The sequence below is a fragment of the Coturnix japonica genome, chromosome 5 (assembly GCF_054131305.1).
Source record: "Coturnix japonica strain WE chromosome 5, WE-NBRP24, whole genome shotgun sequence".
NCBI lineage: Eukaryota > Metazoa > Chordata > Aves > Galliformes > Phasianidae > Coturnix > Coturnix japonica.
The window spans coordinates 48,697,798-48,721,524 of NC_140667.1; the positions used below are offsets into that span (position 1 = coordinate 48,697,798).

The 23,727-nt window shown below is 39.5% G+C and overlaps 1 long non-coding RNA gene across 2 annotated transcripts in view; it reads left to right on the forward strand.

Moving 5' to 3' along the window:
- The first annotated feature begins 538 nt into the window (after window positions 1-538).
- Window positions 539-23,727, forward strand: part of LOC107315280 (uncharacterized) — a 117,303-nt gene continuing 94,114 nt past the window's right edge. For both annotated transcript variants that reach the window (XR_014946144.1, XR_014946145.1), the window contains exons 1-6: window positions 539-3,198; window positions 4,430-4,677; window positions 6,131-6,238; window positions 14,517-14,628; window positions 14,937-14,981; window positions 15,560-15,693. This is a non-coding gene — a long non-coding RNA (uncharacterized LOC107315280). The remainder of the gene's footprint in view (window positions 3,199-4,429; window positions 4,678-6,130; window positions 6,239-14,516; window positions 14,629-14,936; window positions 14,982-15,559; window positions 15,694-23,727) is intronic.

Genomic DNA, 23,727 nt, shown 5'->3' on the forward strand with positions numbered 1-23,727 from the left:
ACTTCTAACAAATGTAAATTAAAAAGCCTGCCTCTTCAAGCAGAATGTGCTGTGCATAAAATGCTTTTACCAAATAATTCCAGCACTGCAATAATCCATTTCGTGATTTAAAAGCCTTGTAAAAACGTCAAAATGGTTGGTTGGTTCTACCATCTTTGTGCCATCTATTGCACTGAATAAATAAAGGGAAACACAATTTATTCACTGCTTTGGAAGCTCAACGTTTCTCTCACTGATGTGTGACAACTATTATCATATTTATTGTCAGTATTACACTCCTAAGCATGCAGGTGATGCATTGTGAGTATTTCATACTGATAAAGCCATCAATAATTTCCTACTGGACCTTCTTTGCTCAGTTGAATCTGCACAGCTGGCTGGGATATCTAGAAGTAAGTAATGAGGGGTTAAGAAAAAAAAGAGATAAACCAGGAAAAGTCTGACTGCTGTTATCTATTTCAACTTTAAAACAAACAAACAAAAAGTTTGTTGTAGGTTTGTTTTTGGTTTTTTTTTTTTGGGGGGGGGGGGGGGGGGGGGAAGAGGAGGCATAAGCCAAAGCTGAAGTTTTCCAGTTCACTGCCAAATGGGGATTCAGCAGCCAAGATGACAAGATTAGGTAGCAGAGAGCATTGTCTATTTCAAAATAGGCTGCAAAAATATCTTGCAGCAGCTAATACAAACCATTTACCACCTAATCTTTCTGACATGCTTATACTTTCAAAGGCACCACTGAAATGAAAATAAAATTAAGAAAGGTCCCTCTTCCAGGGCACAGGCTAGTGGAGAAAGCAGCTCTGGAGGGTCCCTGGGGCTTACTTAGTCACAGTGCTCTGAGACACTGAGGTAGAAGCTTTGCTTTTGCAGCCTGACAGCTTTATGTTTAATGTTTGTACAGAATCTTTGATCTCTTATTTATACATATTTCTCCAGGACGGGGAAGCAAGCAGAAATAGAAATTTTATTTATATAAATCTTTCCATATCCCAGAGGTCAAGAACAACAGCATTTCAAACAAAGTGGAGGAATTTATCTTTGCTTCTTAGTTTGCAGGAGCGATATGCAGTCCAGATCATGCCTCCGGATGAAACTCAGGTGTACCAATATGTGAGTAAAGTTGTCTTGAGGGTGACAATGCCATTATTTCTCATGTACTTGTGACATTGGGCCATCTTTTGTGTTGTCTCCAGTGGCCTGCAGTTACCATGGCTGCCTTCATCTTGTTTTCTGACCTGGAAGGGAAAGATGCTAATGAACCATACCAAGGTATTTAAAATCAGCCCTTGAATGGTCACTTTTGCTTCATCATTCCTGTAGTTACTGAAGCTAATTCACAATTATGATTAAAATCAACTGCATTAAACCCTCAAAAATTCCTTAGAAACTTCAGTGTTCTCTGCAAATAATTTTATTATAATGTGAAGACCGAGAAGCCCAGTTGCAAAAATAACACAAATTCTGTTTTCTATTTGAGCCCAACCAGAAGTGTATTCCTGACTTGTGCAAGTTGTCTGGCTTTGGTAATGTTGATCAGGGAGGGATATACCTCCTGAAGGGCTATGTTATAGATATAATCAGTATTGCAGCCAGTAGTGCCTGTGAAAAACAGCAATACAGAAGGTTGTTATTATTTTCAAATATTACGTGAATCTCCAAAGGAGGCTTCTAGAGAATTTTTATACTGGGCAAACATAAAAATATGCACTGTTTTATTTTAGGAGATCTCAGTGAAGTTCTTACAAAGTAGGTGATGTTGGTCTTTTTTTTTATCGCTGTATATGTCGGCATTGTTGTACCTAATTATTTTTTTTAATAGTGATATCATATATTTCCCCCAATTTTGATTCAAACTACTGCTTTACTGAGCAGTTAATAAACAATATTGTTGTTATTTATTGTTTTTCTTACAGAAGCCCTTGATGTTTTCTTGCCAAATGGATGTTTTGGTGAGCTCATTTTTTATCCAAAATGTGTTTTATTCCAAAAAAGAGAAATATCTGGATGCTGATTTTTTTAAGGCTCTCTTCCTTATAGAATGAAAAGCTCATGGAGATGAGGCAATATTTATTCCAAACAGCTATGATCACATGATGATAATTGAAATGTCACATATATAAATATATAATAATTGTCATTTTTTCACAGTATTAATTGCTAATTAAAACAAAATGGAGTAGCATTGCTGAAGACCACAAAAAGACCCCATCATGTGGGGACATAATGCCTTCATTTTTAGACAATAAAATAAACCATGAAAAGCATATTTCTATCATTTATGTGAAATCAAGTAGGTTAATCATTTATGATTTTTATGCTTCAAAGCTTATGTGTGCTACATGCTGTAGAGAGATCTAAACCATTACTCTAAAGCCCAATGTACCATGCATGCTCCCTGCTGCTGTAGAGCCAGCCTCATCAAATTGAGCTTTGTCTAAAAGATATTTTAAATATATTATTGGATGAAAGGTGCTGCTTGATTACACAAAACCAGCACAATAAAGCTAGTTAGCAAAGGTATACAGCTCTTGGCATTCATTTCCTCTGAGAGCTCAAATAATCAAGCCCAGGAATGCACATACAGAGATGCGATACCAACTGTGTATTCCAGACTAGATGCCATCGAGGTTCTGAGAAGGTGAAATATGAAGTTGTTGTAATTTCCACTCAAATTCCTCATCTGAAGTAATGAGCAGCTATTAAACACACACTTGTCTCTAGCTGGGTAGCAAGTCTAGGAAAAAAATTGCTAAGTTAAAGGAGGAAAAAGTAAAATGCATTATTAAACCAAATATAAGAAGCCAGGTGGAATAAATGGTAATATAAGAAAATACTGGAAAAAAATATACAACAGTGAGGTCAGAATTTCCCATATTTAGCTTGAGAATTTAGAAGAGTTTCCTTCGCTGTGCTGCCAATCTGGAGTTGCCTGCAGGTGAGCTCTTGTCTTTGACTCAAATCAAGTCATACAATGTCTTCATGCAAAGTGGTAAGTGTTCCACTGAGTGGGAATCTCACCTCTCTCTGGTTGTATTTGTTTAAAGGGGCTCTAAATTACTCCTCACTAATGTCTGCCAAACATCTTACGAATCTTCCACAGGAGAATTTTCTTCACTTTTGGGATACTTTCTCCATGCTCAGTCTTCTTCTCTGACATGAAGATGACCTATTGACTTAGCTAAGATTTCATCAAAATGTTAGGTAGAGTGTAATCCTCCATCAATTTCATGTTCATTGCAGCTCCCAGCAAAGAAAAAAATGGGGTTCTGTTATGAGGGCAGGGAGAGGAAGAGAATGGGTGGAATCAAGCATAAACCAATCCAAATACAGAGTAAAAACATGTAGATAAAGTTATTTTCAGGGTTAACTCCAGAGCAACCTATATGCAGAATCCAACTGCATACGGTGACATACATGTGCCATAAATAACAATGAATCTTGAAATGTAATTTTCTGTCAGGAGTTTGCATGCTTGTGAAAGCTCATAAATAACTGATGTTTATTACCATCCACATGGCACTGTTGCAGTAGCTGATAATAGCTGAGTAAATAGTAGATGGGATGAATTCCTCCACTGATTTCAAATAAACCTTATGAGTTGAAGCAATAAAGAATGTTAAACAGTGTGCACAAAATAACATGCTGTTAGATACCATATATGATGCTTCAGTAAACACTAAGGCATTTTAATCTTGGTTCCAACATAGTAAACTGCAAGATAATAAGCTCAGGAAGCATGCTAATCTTTAAAACTCTTCCAAATGCTTCTGCATACTGTTACCCTGTGCTTAAGACTGCTGGCAGATGCTGCTGTCACTTTCTTTCTGTATCACCAAAATGAAATTGGTCTGAAGTTCAGATAAACGTATTCATTTGTGTTGAAATTTATTAGTGTAACTTGCATAATATGTCTATGAGTGTGGCTGCAAACTGTAGTTCAAAGCACACTCAACTCCTGACCATAACAAATGATAAAGGGCACTACGAGAAGTTTACGTGCTCTCACTTACACCACTTGTTTAAAAAGAGCCCCCAAAGAAGAAATATTCTTGCACAAGCCTATAGACAAAAGCACTCTAACACACCAACAAACCACAGCAGTCAGCCTGAACAAACTATGCCCATCTCTGTATCAGTGGCTCTGTATCAGTCAGAATTCCCCCTGCACACCATGAACCACCCTGAAAAGGTTTCCAGTTGCCCCCATTGGCTTTGTGATATGTTCCACGTGTTGATTTCCATTCTCTTGAATTGCTCTGTTGGGATCAGCTGCCTCCCTTTTCATGCTGCACTATCAGTGTTAGAAATCATAGAATCATTAAAGTTAGAAAAGACTGTAAGAACATCTAGTTCAACCATCAACCCATCCCCAACATGCCCGCTAACCATGTCCCTCAGTGCCACATCTATCTTTTTTCTTGAAAACCTCCAGATGCACATTATGCTTCTCTTCCAAATACGTGCTGAAACCCTGAAGAGCTGTGCAGTGGTGTAGGAACCAGAAGGCTGGATGAAAATCCCATAAGATGGCAACTGGTAATGCTGGGCCTGCTGCAGACCGTATATGAACACACACAGCTCCTGCTGCACCACAGAAGGCAGTGAGAATAAATACGTGTTGCCTTCTGGGCTCCACTGATGACCCTGAGTGAGCATGTAATGTGTCCCATATCTGGAAAGGTAAGTAGAAGCCATTACGTGATACATATTATAGTATTTGATGCTGGGAGAAAAAGGGAGGAGGGAAAGGGTAGGGGGTGGGGGGGAGGAGGTATTTAAGTCTGTGTTTAAGTACTGCTGGCTCAAAAGGCTGTAATACTTAAGATTTTAATGGAGCATTGACATTATGAGACTTGTAATAAGACATGAAGTTCAAAGAATCAACAGTGTTTTCTGGGTCTCCGCCATTCTCATTAACAGAAGAACTTTTAGGTGCTTGTGTTAATAGAAGTAGAAGTAGTGGGAGACTAAAAAGGCTAATGACCACTTCTGTCTATTGAAGTGAGTGAACCAAAACAATGTCAAAAAGTACGTGTTTGACACATTAATCTCTAAGAAAAGAGGAAGGCTTGTAAGAGTTAGTGTAACTTGAGGCGCAGTGCAAAAGACTGCCTTGAAAAGATGCAGGATGAGTCCTCCTCTACAAAATCGAGGAGATCTAGCACCTCACTGGGTTTACTGCAGATTGTAAGCTCAGCTGGGCTTTACAACAGCATGATTTGGCAGTGGTTTTAAAAATAACAAGCAACTATGCTAGCTGTGTGCAGCACACCACCAAACAAGTGCAATGACCTGCTGTGATGTGCACTGAAATCTGTTCCTCTCTTTGATTTCATTTACATTGCCATGATGCAGCACGTTCCTGGGCCTGAACCGAGACTTGCTATGGCCCCTGATTCACTGAAGTGGTGAAGGGTTGCCCCCTATAGGGAAGGAAAAATATTATTCAGCCACCACCTCAGTTCACATCAGGTTTCTTTTGCTGATTTCTGGGTGGAGCCTGGCAGGGGCTGAGCCTGGGAGTCCCCAAAGTGGTTTGTGGTAGGAGCACGCCTGGAAGGATCTGCCAGGGAATGAGTGCAGAGAGAATAGCTAGGGGGAAAAAAAAAAGTGTTTTCAGCTCCCTAGATGTATGGATTTATTTATTTATTTATTGTCATCCATAATGAATAAGCAACCTTTTATTTATTTAATGTGATACATTTGTAGATTGAACACCTTTGCAGAAGCAGTGCAATATTTTCGTTCCAAATAGCTGACAGCGTTTCTTCACAGAAATTCAGACACCGAATTCAGGTGTCAATTATGCTAACAAAGCTTAGGTTTCAGCTTTTGCAATACTATATCCTCTTTTTAAGAAATGCCTTGAAAGAGTTGGTATTTATAGTTCAACTCTCCCCAATCCTTTTTGTTTTATTCCCATGATATTTGGCTAGCAAAGGGCTTCCATGATCCACTCAGAGTAAACAGAGTATAACTCTTTGTGCAGAAGTAGTCTGCGGGAGCAATGTCTTTTTAATCCCCATCAGTAAGGTGACCCTAAGTGTTTTAACCGCATTCATGTACTGCCAGCAAAAGTTTTATGCTGTTGGTACAGATGGTATGGATAAGACTCTCTTTATCCTTCTTTTAGAGCTGAAACCTGTGTCAGTGTCCACGGTGTTTGAATAGTCTGGTTTTAATAGAAACATGAAAACGCCATATGGAGCCAGACAACCATTTCCTTCCTTCAGTGTGTTTGGTGAGTTTGAGTTTACTTTAACATGACATCTTATAAATCATGTATCGTGTAGTGACCATATAAGGTTACCTTTTATTGAGAGGATATTGGTGTTGAGAGCTTGCTATGCTTGGATATTTATTAAGGAAATGAAAGATATCTAGAACATACGATATGCTTTGTGTTGCTAAACATTATTAGTTTACCAGCAGAAAAGTGTTTCTTTTTCTCGCCTTCTGAGTCTACAAGATAAAATACTGAAATATAATTTGCCCTTGAATTAAAGTCTAATACTCCGTACATCCTGTTGAAGTCACAGACTATTTGACAGCGTGTTTTGAAATCACTCCCGGCTTCATGTTTTATGCAGGAAGGAAACATACCTGTGGAGACAGCCTCAGGCAGTGGTAATTAAAATACGACTGTGTGCCACATGACCTTAAGGCATATTACTGCTTCAGCCCTTCACCTTGCAGTTGTTAAAATACTGGGCTAGGTTTATTAACAAAGCACCAACTCAGTGTTAAGAAATGTGCTGGGGGAAACAGGTATATCATCTTCCCCTTTGTAGGAAGGAAGCAGTAAGTGATAGCTCAGTAAGTTCTGTGACAATGTAGTATCTGTCCATTTTCTTCCCTGGCAGCTGCAGGCTGCCTAAAGCAGGTGGTGCAGCATAATGAATCAATCCATCAGTTCTGGAGAGAAAGCACAAATACAAAGTTAATGACAGAATATAAATATTTGAATATATGTCCCCATGCACCCAGTCTCCTAAGTCCTCTGATTTCTCCTGATCTCTTACAATGACCAAATCTGAAAAATGAGTCCCTGTTTATTCCTGTGTGTGACGGCCTGTTAACCAGAGTGATCTGATGACTGTTTCAGGAAGAAAATCCTGATTATCTCCTGGGACAACCTGTGCCTTGCAGGGAGAGGCGCTGCTTTCATGTGTGACCCTCTTACCACCCATGAAACCATTTAGATACAGATCTCTCAACCTGCATCTCATCAAACTGTGTGATGTAAAGTGACAAGGCTTTTGCAACCTGTTGAGATTGACTGTACTATGACACCAATGTTTGATTTCTTCAAACTGCTTTTAAAGGAAACAGGATTCCCATGCTCTTCTTATAGGCATGAAAGGAGAAACAAAAAATGCCAACACAGATAAGAGAAGGCATTTCCTTTTGGTATCACTTAACAGTGATCTGGCAAATACCAATTCTGTGTGCAGGTAATCCTTACAGTAGTAGTTCCTAATGCTTGGGAGGTAATAAATACAGTGTCTCTATGCAAGTGGGGAACTGAAGGCTGGGAGAGCTCTCCACCACATCAGAGCCACACTGACAGGCACAGAGCCCAGGCTTGTTGAAAAGACTCAAATATAGGACTTACAGCTTTGCGGAACTTGGCAGTTCCCAGTGGGAGCTGGCAGGGTTTGGGGCAGGTCTTCCCACGTTCCCCATGCAGCTTGATGGAAAACCTGAATGAAGCAGGATGTGGTGCTGTTGTAGTGGCTTGTAACTGGATCTTGTTATTGGTCAGCTTGTAGGATTTGTGCTGAGCATGGGTGTGCCTTCTGTGCACTGTACAGACAGAACATATTTGCTTATGAATGGGTGTGCTCTTCGGGTGGTCCTTTTTTGGTTCTCCATGCACATGTATACACGCCATCACATTACTCTGTAAACAGACTTGATGGAGCAGAAGGGTAACCAGAGACAGAAGTGGCAGCCGAACAAATAAATCATCTCCTACCACAGCATCTCTGTAGGCAAATCCTAATGTTTACAGACTCTGAGATGAGTAAATAAAGAGCATTCAGAAGTACAAAGCATGGTTAATGACCATCTTAAAAATGCTGACTGTTCTTTCCTCACATTCACATTTTTTCTTTTGTTTTCTTTGTTGTTTTTTGTTTGTTTTTTTCATAGAGGCTCAAACCCTTTTCATTTACATTTGATTTTCTATAAATAGCTGTGTTCTGTTTAATGTATTTATGTTTAAAGTCATGTTTATTTCAAAGGCAGAGGGACTTCAGATGTCATTCATTTACTTCTGGCAGGGGACTTCAGACAGCAGATTTCCTCTTCTCTTATGTATGAAACTGCTAGGAGCTTCCAGTCATTAATTCAGGCCATGTAATGACCTGCTTGAAGCTATCAGTCTTCCCCACCTATGCTTACCTCACTCACCTTCTTTCCTTTGCCCAGTCCTTCTTCACTTTCTCTGCACATAACAAGGACTCTGTGATTGGACACAAGAGGAGCTAGAACTTTGTGCCAATCATTTCTGTGGTATCCTTTGAACATTGCTTCTCTGCCTGAAATAATTAAAGGCTTACTTTGTTCAAGATGGATGAAGCATGGAGTTTCCTATGATTTCTGAGCTTTTAGAACTTCCTAATTGAAGCAACTTCAACAGGCTGTGTTAATAGTTGCATTTGCACGAGGGGCACCATCATCTTAACAGCTAATGAAATCCTATACTTGTGCACCTGGGAAGTTGCTAAGTAATTGTAAATGCAGGGTCAAGTTTAGCCTTGGTGTAATTGTCATAGTTTTTGTTTTATGGCCCCAGTGTGATTGTAAGCTTCGTTTGGTCTGAAAACAAATCAAACCATTTCCTGCAGAAGCTGAATGAAATGACATGGGGAATCATCAATCAACGTCTTTTTGATAAGCTCATTAGAACCAGCGGCCGTTAGAGGGCAATGGCCAGAGGTTATGGTCTTAAAGCTATCATTAAGTCTGGCCTGACATGCAGGTTGGTAAACCATAACTCAAGGTTTCACAGTTAGGTAAATTTACACCAGCTGAAAATCTAGCCTCCTTCTTTTATAACATGTACGATAACTATGGCAGCTGAAATGTAGGGGAGAGCTCTCATATTTTTTTGCAGTACAAAATTATCTATCAATGTGCGTGTCTATCAGACTTGACATAAGTGCTTTTTAGTGGTATGATTTCCTGTTTGTTCATGTGATGTGGCAAGAGCCTCGTAGTACTAAGCAAAAATAAAGGGGAAACAAAGTGTTAAATGTGCAGAATATTTTCCCCTCTTAGTCCTCTTGTTCTACTACAGCAGAAGGGCAGTAAAAAGAAGATTAAAAAATAAGAGCCAACCCTTAAAACAGAGTTGTGATCAGTAGAGCATAAGCAGCACTTCAGAGTAAATTTTATAGAATTATAGGCAAAAAAATTCCATTCAGATATGCATCATAGATTAAACAGAAAACAAAAAAAGCACACAATGAGTACAGTGTTATATTTTCCAAAGGAAAATATATTACCACAGTTTAAAATGACAAAATATCAGAAAGATTTCCACTTCACGGTATATTATTTTGTATTAGCAAACTTTAAAAGTGCTTTGGGCTGAGTTCAGAAGGGAAATACTTGGGTTCATTATTTGATACCACCTTATATCCTGTGGTAGTAAAACAGGACTTACATTGTCCTCTTGGGACTGCTCTGAACAAATGCAGCTTGTATGAACCCCATGAGCTTCGCAGGGACAGGATTTTGCAAGGTCAGTTCATTATGGCCTTTTTTTCCTCTGAAACTCAAACTTGAATGAGTTGTTGAGTTTCACTCCAGGCAAGGACTGTTCAGTGGCTTTTTTTTCCCTCCCCATCAAGTTTTGTTCATCAAAATGAAAGAAAGAGGGCTCATTCCCCTATAACTTCTTAGTGAGCCCAAGTGAAAAAGAATAAAACAGCATTTATCTGTATTGTGTATTATGGAGTCTGCCTGCTGATGCAAAAAGAAAACTAACACCTTGGCTGATTATTTGGACTGCTTTACTCTTCTGATATTTTACAGCAATAATTATTCCTTTCCATGAAACAAAACTTTTAAAGGAAGATTTTAATTAGAAAGTTTCTTCTATTTCCCATTGTACTCGTGGTACCAAAAGGAAATGTTTAATTGTCCCATCCATTAATTAAGTACTTTCTGCTTTTTGTAAAAATTGGATATTGCTTTCTGAAGCTGTACTGCATCTTGTCTGCTTCATTCTTCTCTTCATTCTGACCAAAGGCTATTTGTTATACTAGGAAGCAGTAAATACAAGAATAGAATGAAAGTAATTCAAACTGCCCTTTAATAGTGGTCTGGAGTTGTGTGTTTGCTGTTCAAGGCACATGAGGATTTACAAAGAGACATTTTGGAGACACATAGAGCTGAGAATTTGACCCAACTGTATTTCTGATGCTACCAATTTGTTTCTGTAAACATAAACTTCTCCCAGAATATGAATCAAGGAACCTGTCAGGGAGCTAAAGTTACTTAACCATTAGAGGAGGCTTCTGGTATGTTAGTCTTTGTGGCAATAAAATCTCCTTAGGGAATGGAAGCAAATTTATGACCTATGACTACAACATGTTAAATGTTTTCAGGCCTGTCTCTGATTCTAGAAGATTTTTTTTTTCTCCCTTGCAGTTTAATTTATTATACGTAGCTAGATTGAGGTATTCACAGAATTCATGGGACTATAGAGAAGTGGATTGGGAGGGGATCTCTGGAGGTCACATAGTCCATTCCTCACTGCAGGAAAGCATAGAGCTGTACACAGGTCTCAGAGTGATGAAGGTTCCACGGCAGCCCTAAGACATCTATTTGATTGTTCATCTTTAGAACACCAAAAAGTTTTTCCTAATGTCTCACCTAAAACTCTCTTGCTAAATTAATAAATATTTCATTTTTGTCCTGTCCAACAGAGTTACAGAGAAGAGACTGTTTGCTTTCTCTTTAAAGCAACAGTTTGCAGATTTGAAGATCACTGTTGCATTTTGCATTAGTCTTTATCTCTCTACAATATGAAGCTTACCTGTTTCTCCTAGAAGTCCGGATATCTGGTCATTCCTGTTGCTCTCCTTTCAACCTCACTGGCCCACGTGTTCCTTAGAGTTAGCTGGGGAAAACATAATTCGGATGTAATACTCTGAAGCCTTGCAAGTATTGAGTAAAGAAAAAATATATATTCTTATTATCAAGGGCAAAACTTCTTATGTTTTTATGTTCATCTTTTGGCCAACTTTAGAACCCTTACAAAGTAGTACTTACAAAGTAGATCCTTACAAAGTAGTACGAAGCCAATTAAATTTTGTAACAAACTGTTGGTTGCCTGTATAACAGCTGTCACCTCACTTGATTTGCATCTTATTCTCGGAGACTGTTTCAAAATGATCAAGTTCCTCTGCAATTCTGCAAATCAATGCGGATGCAGAACAGCTCCCACCAACTTGAGATTTAATAACACTGTGCTGTTTTATCATTCAGTTTGTTCACAATAAATAGTATGAGGTAAGGAGAGACCTCTGTGGAATCTACTTGCTGCAGCCTTTGACAGTGAACCATTGGTAATGTTCAGTGTGGCCTTCTAACCAGTTTTGCATTCACTCCCTAGTAGTATTCCCTAGTCCACATTTTTTTTCTCTTATTTATCAGAATGCTATATGAGACTGTGTCAGAAAACTTACCAGGGGCAAGATATATGATACCGACTGCTTCTCCCATGTCCAAACAGTCTATTATCCTGTAAGGGAAGGAAATTACATTAGTGTGACACAATTTGTTCTTGACAAATCCATGCTGGCCATAACTCATCTCCTTGTTATCTTCTGGATGCTTACAATAGCTTTTTGATTATTTTCTCCATCATTTAAAATAATACAGTTAGAAGAGTTGTCAGTTAAACATCTTTTTTTTATGCATCTTGTTGCACATTCATTACCTGAAACTTCTCAAAGAAGAGATTTTTAGCAATGTACCCCTTTTTTGTAAGAATGGTAGGAATGAAGCTGAGGTCCCTTTGGTCCTTGCAAGGAAAACACATGCCTTCCAGGAAGAAGTCTATTTTCCGTTCCAGCCTTTTCCTGAACACATTTCTCTTTTTCTTTCTTTCTTTCTTTCTCTTTGTTTTAACAGGGAAATTTAATCAAGTAAATTGAAACTCATCAAGCTTAATACATTCCTTCAGTTCCATTGGCAGCAGTCAGGTTTTTACCCTGTGAGATGAAGTGTGCAAGTCCCTCTTCACTTGGGTGATGGAGTTGAGAGGACTTGCTTCAGTGTCCTCTTCTGGCAGAAGTGGCACTACTGTATAGTCCCACTGGGAAAGTACTGATGCTCTTCACACAGCAGTCAGTAGAGAGAAAAACCAATTGCTGCTAATGGGGGACCTGGCAGTGTGGTTCCAGGAACAGGGCTACTGGGATGCTGGAAAGGAGGAATTAGAAGGAAAGGGAGCAGTAAGGGAAAATAAACCCCTAAATCATTTTACTTTGTTTGCAACCCAGCTAGAAAGGAAACCTCTGAGATTTACATCTGGCAGTCATTGTTTCCTAAACTTGCTTTTCTTTAATCATCTAGCAAGATATATACAGGCATATATACTGTGTTCACTTTTGGGCACTTCAGTACAGAAAGGACATTGAGGTGCTGGAGCAGGTGCAAAGAAGGGCAACAAGGCTTGTGAAGGGCTTGGAGAATATGCCCTGTGAGGAGAAACTGAAGGAGCTGGGGCTGTTTAGTCTGGTGAAAAGGAGTCTGAGGGGAGACCTAAGTGCTCTCTTTCAGTACCTGAAAGATGCTTACAGGGAGAGCAGGGTTGGTCTCTTCTCAATGGTGACAAGTGACAGGACAAGGGGAAATGGCCTAAAGTTGTGCCAGGGTAGGTTTAGGTTGGATATGAGGAAAAAATTCTTTACATAAAGGGTTGTTAAGCACTGGAATAGGCTCCCCAGGGAGGTGGTTGAGTCATCATCCCTGGATGTGTTTAAAAACCGTTTGGATGTGGTGCTCAGGGACATGATTTAGTGGAGGGTTGTTAGGGTAGTATGGTTAGGTCTGGACTCGATGATCTTTAAGGTCTTTTCCAACCTGAGAGATTCTATGATTCTGTGATTCTACAAGGCTTGTAAAAGCTCTTTGTTATTTATTTATTTCACGAATCATCTCTGGTTAATATTTATTGCGTGATGTGGCAGGCAGAATAGAATGACCTTTCCCTTTGCCCCTTCTTCCCCCAGTATCTCTGTGGAAGGAGGTGGATGTGGTAGGTATCTCACTGAAAAGCATTCTTCCAGCCCCTGCCAAATTCAAAAGCCACTTGCTGTGATCTAAGAATTTAATGCCAGAACCACAGTGCAATACTTTCTTTATAGATCTCCACTAACTGGTCTTAATCAAGTCTAGAAATGTTCCACCTTTTCTCTGCATAAGGTTAAAAAAAAAATTACAAAACAAGTGACAACAGAGAAATTGAATAATGTACAACCTTATCAGCTGTTAAGGGCTTTTATTGGATGCTGCCCTACATAGAAACTTTTAAACTGAACATACTGCTATACTGCCCAGTTTCAATGAGATGAGTAGCAAGCCAATTACATGTAATTCTTTATGACAGACACAGTAGGCTTTTAAAACACAAATGCTCAGATTAAATGTGAATAAAAAGATAGTCCATGTGGTCTACTCCACATCCAGGCAAGTGAATGAAGGTTTCCCAGATTGGACTCTAGATTGTGCAAGTTTTAAGATGCGCTCACAGACAAAGAGGGGATAGAGAACATTTTAGAGTGCCATGTTTCTGAAGGTTTCTGTTATTTAGTAGAAATCATTAACCATTCCTTTGTTAGAACAGGCTGTTCATGAAAGGAAGTTCTAATAATTTTCTGCTGCTTCCATTGAGTTTTACAAAAGGAAAATGCAGCTGTTTGTGCAGATGCTTTTGTACAAGAACTGGTTTGTCACTATTGCAACTTCAGGCAGCTGTAAGAGATATGAAGAAATGATACCTGGTCTTTTAAATTAGTTTTCCTTAATTTACCTGTTGAATTGAAGTAATTTCTATGCTGTTCTTCCTATGATACAGAACTTCATCTCCTTACTCTTTCACTTCCCATATGTGTTTTCCTCCAAGACTTTGCATGTGAGATAAAGTACAGCTACTTCCACAGCTGGGATGTCACATATGTGGGCTATGAGCAAACAAAATCTGGGAGATGTATCAACTACTTTTCTATTAGTTTTGCAAAAATTAACTTTCACTGCATGAAATAAAATATGTTTACTTGAAGTTTATGTTGAGCTGCAGATTTGTATCTTCTATAGGAATCTAATGAGCTTTTTGATTTTCTCTGGAAAAAAATTGGCAGGCAGAGTTTAGAATGAAGATGAATTGCAATGAGAGTTTTGGATGAGTATCAGAACCAAAGGAAATTAACAGGCTAATACAGTAAATGGCTGATTTGACATGTTTGCTGTTGCACATTTTTTCCCCATCCATGTTTAAGTGTAACAAAGGAACATTTCTCTGACTTGCTTCTTGTTGGTGTGTTGAAGAAATAGAGTGGCCTGGATTGGTCCTTGATATGCAGTTGCTTCACAGAGTACACAGGACTACAGGTGAGATTTAAACTACTCCTTTTTCTTACACTCTCCTATATCAAGTGTGGCTGCTTCTGACCCTAATACACTGGTACCCCATGAAGAAAGAACAGCCCATTGTCTTAGTCTCTGGCTGGAGGTGGCTTGGCTTTCCTTGTCCATCTGCAAGTCACCTGTTTGCTCCAGTGTTTGTTGAAACTGATGTGATTAATCTTAGTAGTTGTCAGTCGTGAAGCCAAAAATGGGAAAGGGGAGATGCTTGAGGTCTTTAGTACAAACAGTAGCTTTGAGAAAGTGAGATTAATTTTTTTTTCTGTTTCTAACAGCACAAGTATTGGAGTCATTAACTGAAGTGATCATCATTAAAAAAGGTAAAAGAGAGTTTGATTTTTGTTACATATGTCACATGGTTAAAATATGGACTTCACTGCACCTGGACTTTGTGGAAGAGTCAAAAGAAAACCTGGCTATCAAAAGCTCTAAAGTTGCAGTAGGGAAAGATCATCCTTAATTTGCTTCCCTGGTCTTTCACTTGCTCCCTTAGTCACTGGCTTCTCTGGCACAGAAGAGGAGCTTTCTACTTGAATCCTGTGCTCAGTCTGGGGTAGTGTAGTTCTCTCTGGATATGGACCAGGTATTCCCATGAGCAATTCATGAGCTTGCCTGCGTGCCTGCAAGAAGCCAGTGTTCTCTGGGCTAAAATGCATGACAAAATTAAATCATTTTTAAATTGGAGTTAATGCTAATAGGTATTTTTCCGCAGAGCTCATCATGTTCTGTTTCACATGCAAATCTCTCTCCTTGGTTCATGAAAAGCAGTCGTTTCTTTAACCTTCCTTTAAGTAGGTTTTTCCTCTCATTTCCTCTATGTCTGAAATACCTGACCACAGTTCCTGGTTATTATTAGTGTAGCACCCATAATCATACTAATAACTGTCTTCATTTGCAGAGCACCATTAGCCAAGCCTCCCAGCCAGCCAAATGTGTGCCAGGGAAGGAATGGTGTCTTTTCATTAGGAGGGTAACAGTCTGAAGGCAATACAGGACACACTGTTGAGTGCCACCAGACTTGGAATTAAACAGGTAAGCAGTGTACAGACATTAGGCCTGATGAGCTCATCCAGTGGAATTTTTCTGGGATTTCTCACAGGAAAAGAGTGTGAGCCTTTGAGAAACATGCTTTATGACACAGAGCAGTACATGTTTGTGTGTATGTGTCTTCAAAGGGCAAAGAGCAGCTAAATGGCCAGCTCATCTGAATGTCAGTGACTACTGGATACCTGAATGATCTTTGAAAGGTAGCAGGCTGCTTGCTTATGTGGGGGAGGAAGGTACATGACCCTTGCTCGCGTGGATAAGCTCAAGATGATGTTAAACAGCTATGTGCATTTGTTTGGGTTATTATTAGAGCCCCAGGTAGGTTCAGCATCCAGACATGATAGTACAGAAGCGTTGTTCAATGAGCATAGATATTTTGCTCTGATATAATTCTCTGCTCTGCTCAGGGTGACCCTTCCTTTGTTTCTGTGTGACACCTTGTGTTCTCTGTGGTTGTTAAATGATTACACTACAGACATTATGCTGACATCCAAGCCTTTGTTACCATTGTTAAAAATAATAATACAAAAATGGCATGCTGTTTTCTGCAATGCTTTAAGGCTATTTGCAAATTAAAAGTCAGCAGCGAGTGCAACAGGCTGCTTGCTCAGCAGTGTTGGCAGTGCAGAGCACAGAGCAGCAGCTTGGCCCCATCCGTGCCTGCTCACAGATGTGCTTGTCTGGGGAATGAAAGCAAAAGCCAGCACACTTCAAGGCTTCCCTGGGGCTCAGCCTGCTCCTTGTTTTTGACAGTGCTGTTTGATGCCTTCTGGGTGCATGTAGCCATGGGATAGGGTTATGGACATGTTTAATAATGACACAGTAAAGGGATATTTGGAGGAGTCACGTGAAGGCTGAAGGTCTACAGAGATCAGCTCCTGGCAGGACAGCAACTCCTTCCTGCAGTGCTGTGAAGGTCACCTTTGAATCTTTGTTTTGTAGTGTAGCAAAGTTTGAGGACAGCTTCCTCATGCTCTGTATAAGGCAGCTTTTCTACCATATGGAGAAAGAATGGCAGCACTTCTGACTTTGTTCTTCACAGTTGCTCCTCAGTGCTCCATTCTTTCACTTCCCTTCCAATAAGGAGGAGGGGACAGACTCTTTAGCAGGGTCTGTTGTGGTAGAACAAGTGAAAATGGTTACAGACTGAAAGAGGGGGAGATTTAGACTGGATAGAAGGAAATAGTTGTTTATGATAAGGGTGGTGAGGCACTGATACAGGTTGCACAGAGAAGTGGTAAATGTTTCATCCCCATCCATGGTAAGGCTGGATGGAGCTCTGAGCACCTGATGGAGCTGTATGTGTCCCTGCTCCTTTCTGGGGAGCTGGACCGGATGGCCTTTGAGGGCTCTTTCCAACTTAAAGTATTCTTTGATTCTATGATTCCTGCATCCAGCTCCTCTCTGGAAGTGCTGGCTCCTGGTTCTGCTCCTTGTCAGCATATTGCTGCCTCTGCTTTTGGTTGAGCCAGAGCCAAGCTTATTATTCAATCAAAACTCAGTGGGAGTTTTGCTGAATTATTGTAAACTCACTGGGGCAAAAGCTGTGCCTTCCTACTCAGCAGTGAGAGACCATGCATATTGATTACTGCTGGGAGAAAATAAAAAGTAATACATTCACATTGATTACATGTGTTCTTACTATGAGACTCATTGCACAGCCCCGGTATATTTCTGTTTTCCCTTTATGACTATTAGCAATAAATCAATTACTTTTTTTTTTTTTTTTTTCCTTTCCCTTTAAGTAATCCAATGTTCTGCAAAATGAATTTGAATAAGGAGAGTTGACTGTAAAATAACTTGTGGGAAAGTACGATAAGCTGCCTTAACTTCCCACTCATGCTAAAATTCCCCCCTTGACATGTCTGAAACCCAGACAGTTCCTCCCAGATGCAATTCAGATGGTCTGGGCCCAACAGACAAAAGTTTTGTGCAAGTTTTATGCAGTTCATCTTAATGAATATGCAATTTTTTTTCCAATGCAGTTGTGACAAATGGTGCAGCTGGGGACCAGACATTCAGAGCAGTGCTTTTCTTCCAGCCCAGGAAACTAAAAATATTTGCTTTGTTCCAGGTATATATGTTGGACATTCTGAATTTTAAGCACTAAACCATTACTTATTATTTTATCTTCTAGTCCTCTGTTTCATGTCACGTATCTGCTACAGAGAATGGCATTGAAAAGCTTAGGCTCACTATTCTGACTTAAATTCCTGTTCTCTGGAGAGCAAGATGTTGGTTTATGAGCAGGAATTGAGCAGTCTGAGTGCATGATGCTTGTACTGCCATATTAAATTGAAAGCAAAGAGCTGTAAGTAGGGCTGACATTTCTGTCTGTCAGCCACACACAACAGATATGAACCGAGATCAAGATGGAGAGAGGCAGAAAAGGGTGAAAAGGGCACCCTCCCAAAGCAGAAGGGAGCCAGATGGAGTGACACCACAGATAGAAAGACAGAGATTCAGTGTATGGGACTGTGCAATGGTTCTGTAGAAGGAAACAGAAAACGGAAGGATCTGAATGTCGATGGAAATAAAGAGAAAGAAAATATAATGAAGAGTAATGGACAAGACAAAAAGAAAGATTGTGCCTGATACTATGGAAGAGATGTCCTGCTGTTGACATCTGCTCAGCTCAGGAGGAGTCTCCCTCAGAAAGATGTTGAAATACTCTCATTCAACACATTTAAAAATAGACTAAACAAACCCCAGTGAGCCAGACTCTCCTCCTCATACTCACACGGGGCCATAACTCATGCCTGCAGTTGTCCTTTGAAGCCTGGGAACCCTTATGGAATGAGAGGGGCTGAGCTGGATGCAAGGCAGAAATCTGGTCCTGGGTCTTGCATTGTCACAGACATGGATCAGATGAATGATCATCTATTTTCAGGTCAGAAATGCCACACTGGCACACGGCTTCCTGCAAAGCCATGAACTCAAGGAAGAGACTTAAAGCAAAGCATGTGTCAGAGGGCTTTGCAGAAGCTGCAGGAGGGCTCCACACAGCAAAACACAGGAGCACTCACTTCCATCCAATCTCAGCATAGCCCTGATAAATGCATAAATGAACTTTTTTCCTTCTTACACAGTTCTGAGTGATGACAGTATCTCTACGATCTTCAAGAGGAAGTAATCATTTGCTGATAAACATCTCCTCTCCAAATGTACCTAGTAAAAAGACACATTCTTTTGTATATATTTAATTACAGGAGAACAGATTTTGTCCAAATAATTAGGTAATTTAAACTATGCAGTCTTTCCCAAAGAACTATATTTAACCTTCATTTGAATTTAATTTCCACATCACAGTGCCCCTTAAGCAGTTCTGTAAGTCAAAACAGTGATCAAATATTTTTTAAATGTCAAATGTTGCTTAATTGTGGATAGCACTGAATTTGTTTTAAGAGATAACAGCGTTTGATCTGCTGCTATTTTTTGCCTGTCCCATTGTCATTTTTCTCTTCATCAGAAGTTTCTGTCAACTGTTTAATCCATACAACACCCGACTTTCCAGACAGCTGAAGATTTCAAAGAAGAAATGTGGGGAACCCTTCAAAAGTTTCATGAAGTATTAAACAGGATGTGGATTAATGTCTTGCTACTACAGACCCCAGCGCTTGCAAGAGGAGGAAAAAAAAAAAAAAAAGCATTTTTAAAATTCAAGTATTATTAAGGGATTATAATGTTTTTGCCTAAATTGAGGGTAGTGCTGTAAGGAATAATTTTACAGCATTAATATAAATCAGCGTAACTTTATTGGCTTTAATACACCTATTCTGATTTTCAACACTCAGGATCTGGCTCCTTATATCTAAATGTATCTTTTGCTGCACGGAAGTAGATAATTTTTCTCCTGAATTGCTCTTTCCTATTGTCTTGCCCCTGTAAATTATATATACTAGGTTCATAAGCAGTGTAGTGAAAATAGACAGGAAGAGATTCTCACAGTTTGAATGAATTATAACAAAAACTACTGTAGGTCTGACCTACATTAAACTAGTTCAGTAGAACAAGCTATACACAAAGTGGCTTGTATTTCAAGGTTGGGTCTAAGGTTGATTCTCAATTTAAAAAGAAAAACTAACAAAAAACAAATAAACAAAAGGAATGATTCCAAAGAATCACAGTAGACTTATAGGTCTCTTTGAAACAAACAAAAGCCAGTGTACACTCTGCAGCTCAGTCATAAAAACAATAGAGCAGGAAGACTTTCCTGTAACAGCATCTCCCACTGGGCAATAGCAGTTGAAAGTACTTACCATGATTATGATTAATTTCATTAGTGCTCGGTTCACTTTAATACTTTTCTCCCTCTATCTCTGAATGCAGATAATTTTTCCCTGCAAGTAAATCCAGGGTGACAGTTTAATAGGCTCAGACATGCTTAGATCCGAAATGAGACTGTAATATTAATATACTATTGACCAGTTATAGATTAAGCAAACTGAGGGCACACTTAAGTAAATGACTTCAGAGGGACAAGTTAATGTGCTAAGTGGTTCACAGGCAATGATTAAAAATATTCTTCATTTACTTGGAAATTAATAGGTTTCTTTAATTAATCTAATAAAGCCACCCTATGGTACATTACATATTTGGTGCTTGTTTTAAAAGAAGATGCTGAGTTGCTGGATCTGGAAATTCCTGTGCTGCTTACTGAAGAAAGGAAACAGTCATATATAAAAGTAGCCTTGCATATGGCTCGAGTTTCCAACAAGCCATCTTCTTTGCCACAAGTAGGATTACGCTGCATGAAGGGTGTTAAGCAATCAACGGCACCGGCAATTCCATGTGTGAACTGCAGAACCATCCAAGTATCTTTGGGGATTATTAGAGTATTTCACAACTGCATCCAGTCAAAAGAGCACTTTTCTCCCCCAAAAGTCTTTCAAATCCAGCTGATCAACCAATTGAAAGAAAACAACAACATCTTTGCAACAACAGCAACTTATACGCCGAGATGTGCTAAAGCCTTGCAAAGAATTAAGGGGTAAGGAAATGATGAAATCATCTACAAGCATTGCGTGAGCTTTATTTAATCAGATGGTGCTCAGGTAGTATGATCATCTGAAATATAAATAGCCCGTCACCGCCAGCTTTATAATTGAGAGATTAGTTTAAAAGATAGTGTCTCATTAATAGTCTTTCTGTGGTTTGTCTTGCAAGGGCACTGAGAGGCCTCGTACATGTGTAGGGATGGGATCATACTGGCTCCCAGAGCCAGGGATGAGATGTTCACCCAAACCAACCAGAGTTCCTCCAGTGGACACTGGTACAATTTGCAGAGTAAAGATAGATCTACTCAACTGAGAGACTTAATCGAATCCTACTCTGATTATTTCTTCGGCAAATCAAAACAGATGCCTTTGTTATTGTTTTACCTCTTTGACCAGCATCCTATCTTGTGATTGCTCCCACTCTAATGATGTTTGATCTGAGAGGGCTGCTATGGTGCTATTCTGAAAATCAGAAGCACTTTGATATGACCACTTCAAGGCCAAAAAACTACTAAACGGGGACTAAAGTTTTCATCTTCTCCATCTCCCTATTTTCTTTCCCCTTGCCCCAATTACTGCAAATAGGATCCTTTCTCTTTGGTTTTACCAGAAGTTTTCTCATCCATATAGTCAAACAGGAGACGCTACTCTCAGTTCTCTTACCTGTTCCACAGCAAAGCACATGAACTAGACAAAGTGAATGTTTTCCCAGATCTCACTGGGGAGAAATCATTACAAAAAATGTCAGACTATCATATTTCTACTTCCCTGACCTGGCAGCCATGAAGAGTATCTGATTGAGTGCAGTACACAGTAGCTATAAGAATCAAAGAAGAGGAGGAGAAAAGGATGTTTGACTTGGGATTCCATGTTAAAAGCTCTTGCAGAACCAATCCTTAGCTATTGTTTACAGCTGGCTGTCTTGCCTCAGGAATATTTGCATTGAAAATCTTTCAAAGTTTTCTTTCCGAGTAAGCTGAGAAAAACTTTTTGGATTCATTCCATTTACCATGTATGTGGATGTATGTGTGTCTGTTTTCATGGTAGGTGGGAAAGGGAGGAGATGGAAATCCTTTCAACTTGCAGACAAATTCTCAAGTGGATGGAAGTGGTGTTTGAAATCTGTGGAGCCAGGTTGGATTACAACTGCCAGGAACCTGGCCTAGGCAGCTATAATGTTGTGTGGAGCTGCGGTTTGTAGAAACCTGAACGTGGCCATACAGACAGAAAAGATGAAAGAGATATTTGGTAGCCAGTCCTGGTTCTTTCATGTGTGAAGGACAGCTGTGCAGCTGCAAGGAGTGATGCTGGCAAACTCAACGGATATGTACATTTTCTCTCTCTTTTGTGGGTTGGATCATAACAATTAACTTCTCTGAATGTTTGTGGTGAGTCTAATCTCAGGCGTGTCTGCTCCTTTACATTTGCAGCTGAGGGTGGCAAATAAAATGGCTAAGTATTGCTGTGGGCTATTTTGTCACCAAGCCTAGAATGAGGCATTCTGTGCAAGGCCTGGAAAAACCATGCTTCTGAAGTAGACCACAGGTAGACAGGGCTTGCTGCAGGCAAGCTTTGTGAATTTGTCTTCCCTCTTGGAGAAAGAAAAAGAAAAAAGAGAGACAGAGTATCTTGTTTCCTTCATGTCTGAAATAGGCAGAAATGGGGGAGCTTTGCATTCCTGTATGAGGAGAGATTTCATTGATGTCAGCTTCATGGTAGTTATTCTTGAAGTCTTTTACCTCAAATGGTCACCTCTTGGATGCATTGGGGATGCAAGGCATCACTTAATTGCAGGAGGCATAGAAGCCCATAAATCAATGGTATCTAAAGGATACATGAAGGGGAGGCAAATCTTAATGCAAGCTCTCTGGAATACAGCAATTCTGTATTTGAGTCCTAACAGGAACTGTATCTTTAGGGGGTGAGGAAAAAAATGTTACTATGAACACCGCATTGAATACCATCTCTATTCTCATTTACCCCCCCCTAAAAAACGACAGTGGTGTAATAGGAAAGAGGTGATGCCTTGGGTTTTATTCAGAGGTCTACTACTAACCTGTGCATAGACTTCAACAAATCTCTGCCTAGCAGCTTGTTTCCACTGAATTAGTATCTCTGAGATGGAGACCTCCATTTCATTTAGAAATTAATCTAGCATAATTTCAGTAATAACTACTCTTAGTTACATTGCACGTCTTAGAATAAATATTCTTCTTTAGAGTTATCACACCAGTTGTGATTGCTTTACAAATGAAGTATGCAGACAGTGAAAGAATTCTCTGCAATTTATTTCAGGTGATGATTTGGCCCAGGCCATAAAATCCATAACCCTTTTTCTAATTTGGCCAGAAGGATAAGATGTTGCCTCTCTTTGTCCATCTGACACAGGAGGTGACTCAGTTCCTCACTAGCTCAGGAATCCAGGCTTTACTAATGTCTGGGATTTGATTACGCTCACATGGCTAGTTTCTGAGAGGAGCTGGTAAACTTCGTTTTGCTTCAGTTATTAGTTTTTAAGGCTATGAAAGGTCAAGATAAACCATCCATAAATGCAGCAGCGATTAAAACCTCACTTAGCTTATTGCACAGTATGTAATTGTTCATCGTATGTCAAATAATAAAATCTGATGGAGATAACTGCCTAGCATTTCCTTTCGTTTAAAGGTACAGGCATGCACTGCATGTACTGTTACCTACATGCATATCAGTGATGTTTCTGTTTAGATGTAGCTGTGTATTAAATAAGGGAATATTAAATATAAATGCTTTAGTGGGCTAAAACTAACTTTTAATTTCTATCTTTTAACTGCTAACTTTTCCCTTAAAAAAAAGGTTAGCAATACTCGTGAGGTATTGCTAACTCACGAGGAGGAAATAGAAGGATGAATGTAATATTAGTCTGTCTGAGAGGTATGTTCTTAAAAGATGGCTGATGCCTTTGTGGCTTATGGGTTCTCCTATTTGTGCGCAAAGTTGAGAAATGTCATCCAAGCATTTATAGCTCCCATTTTCCTAAGAGCTC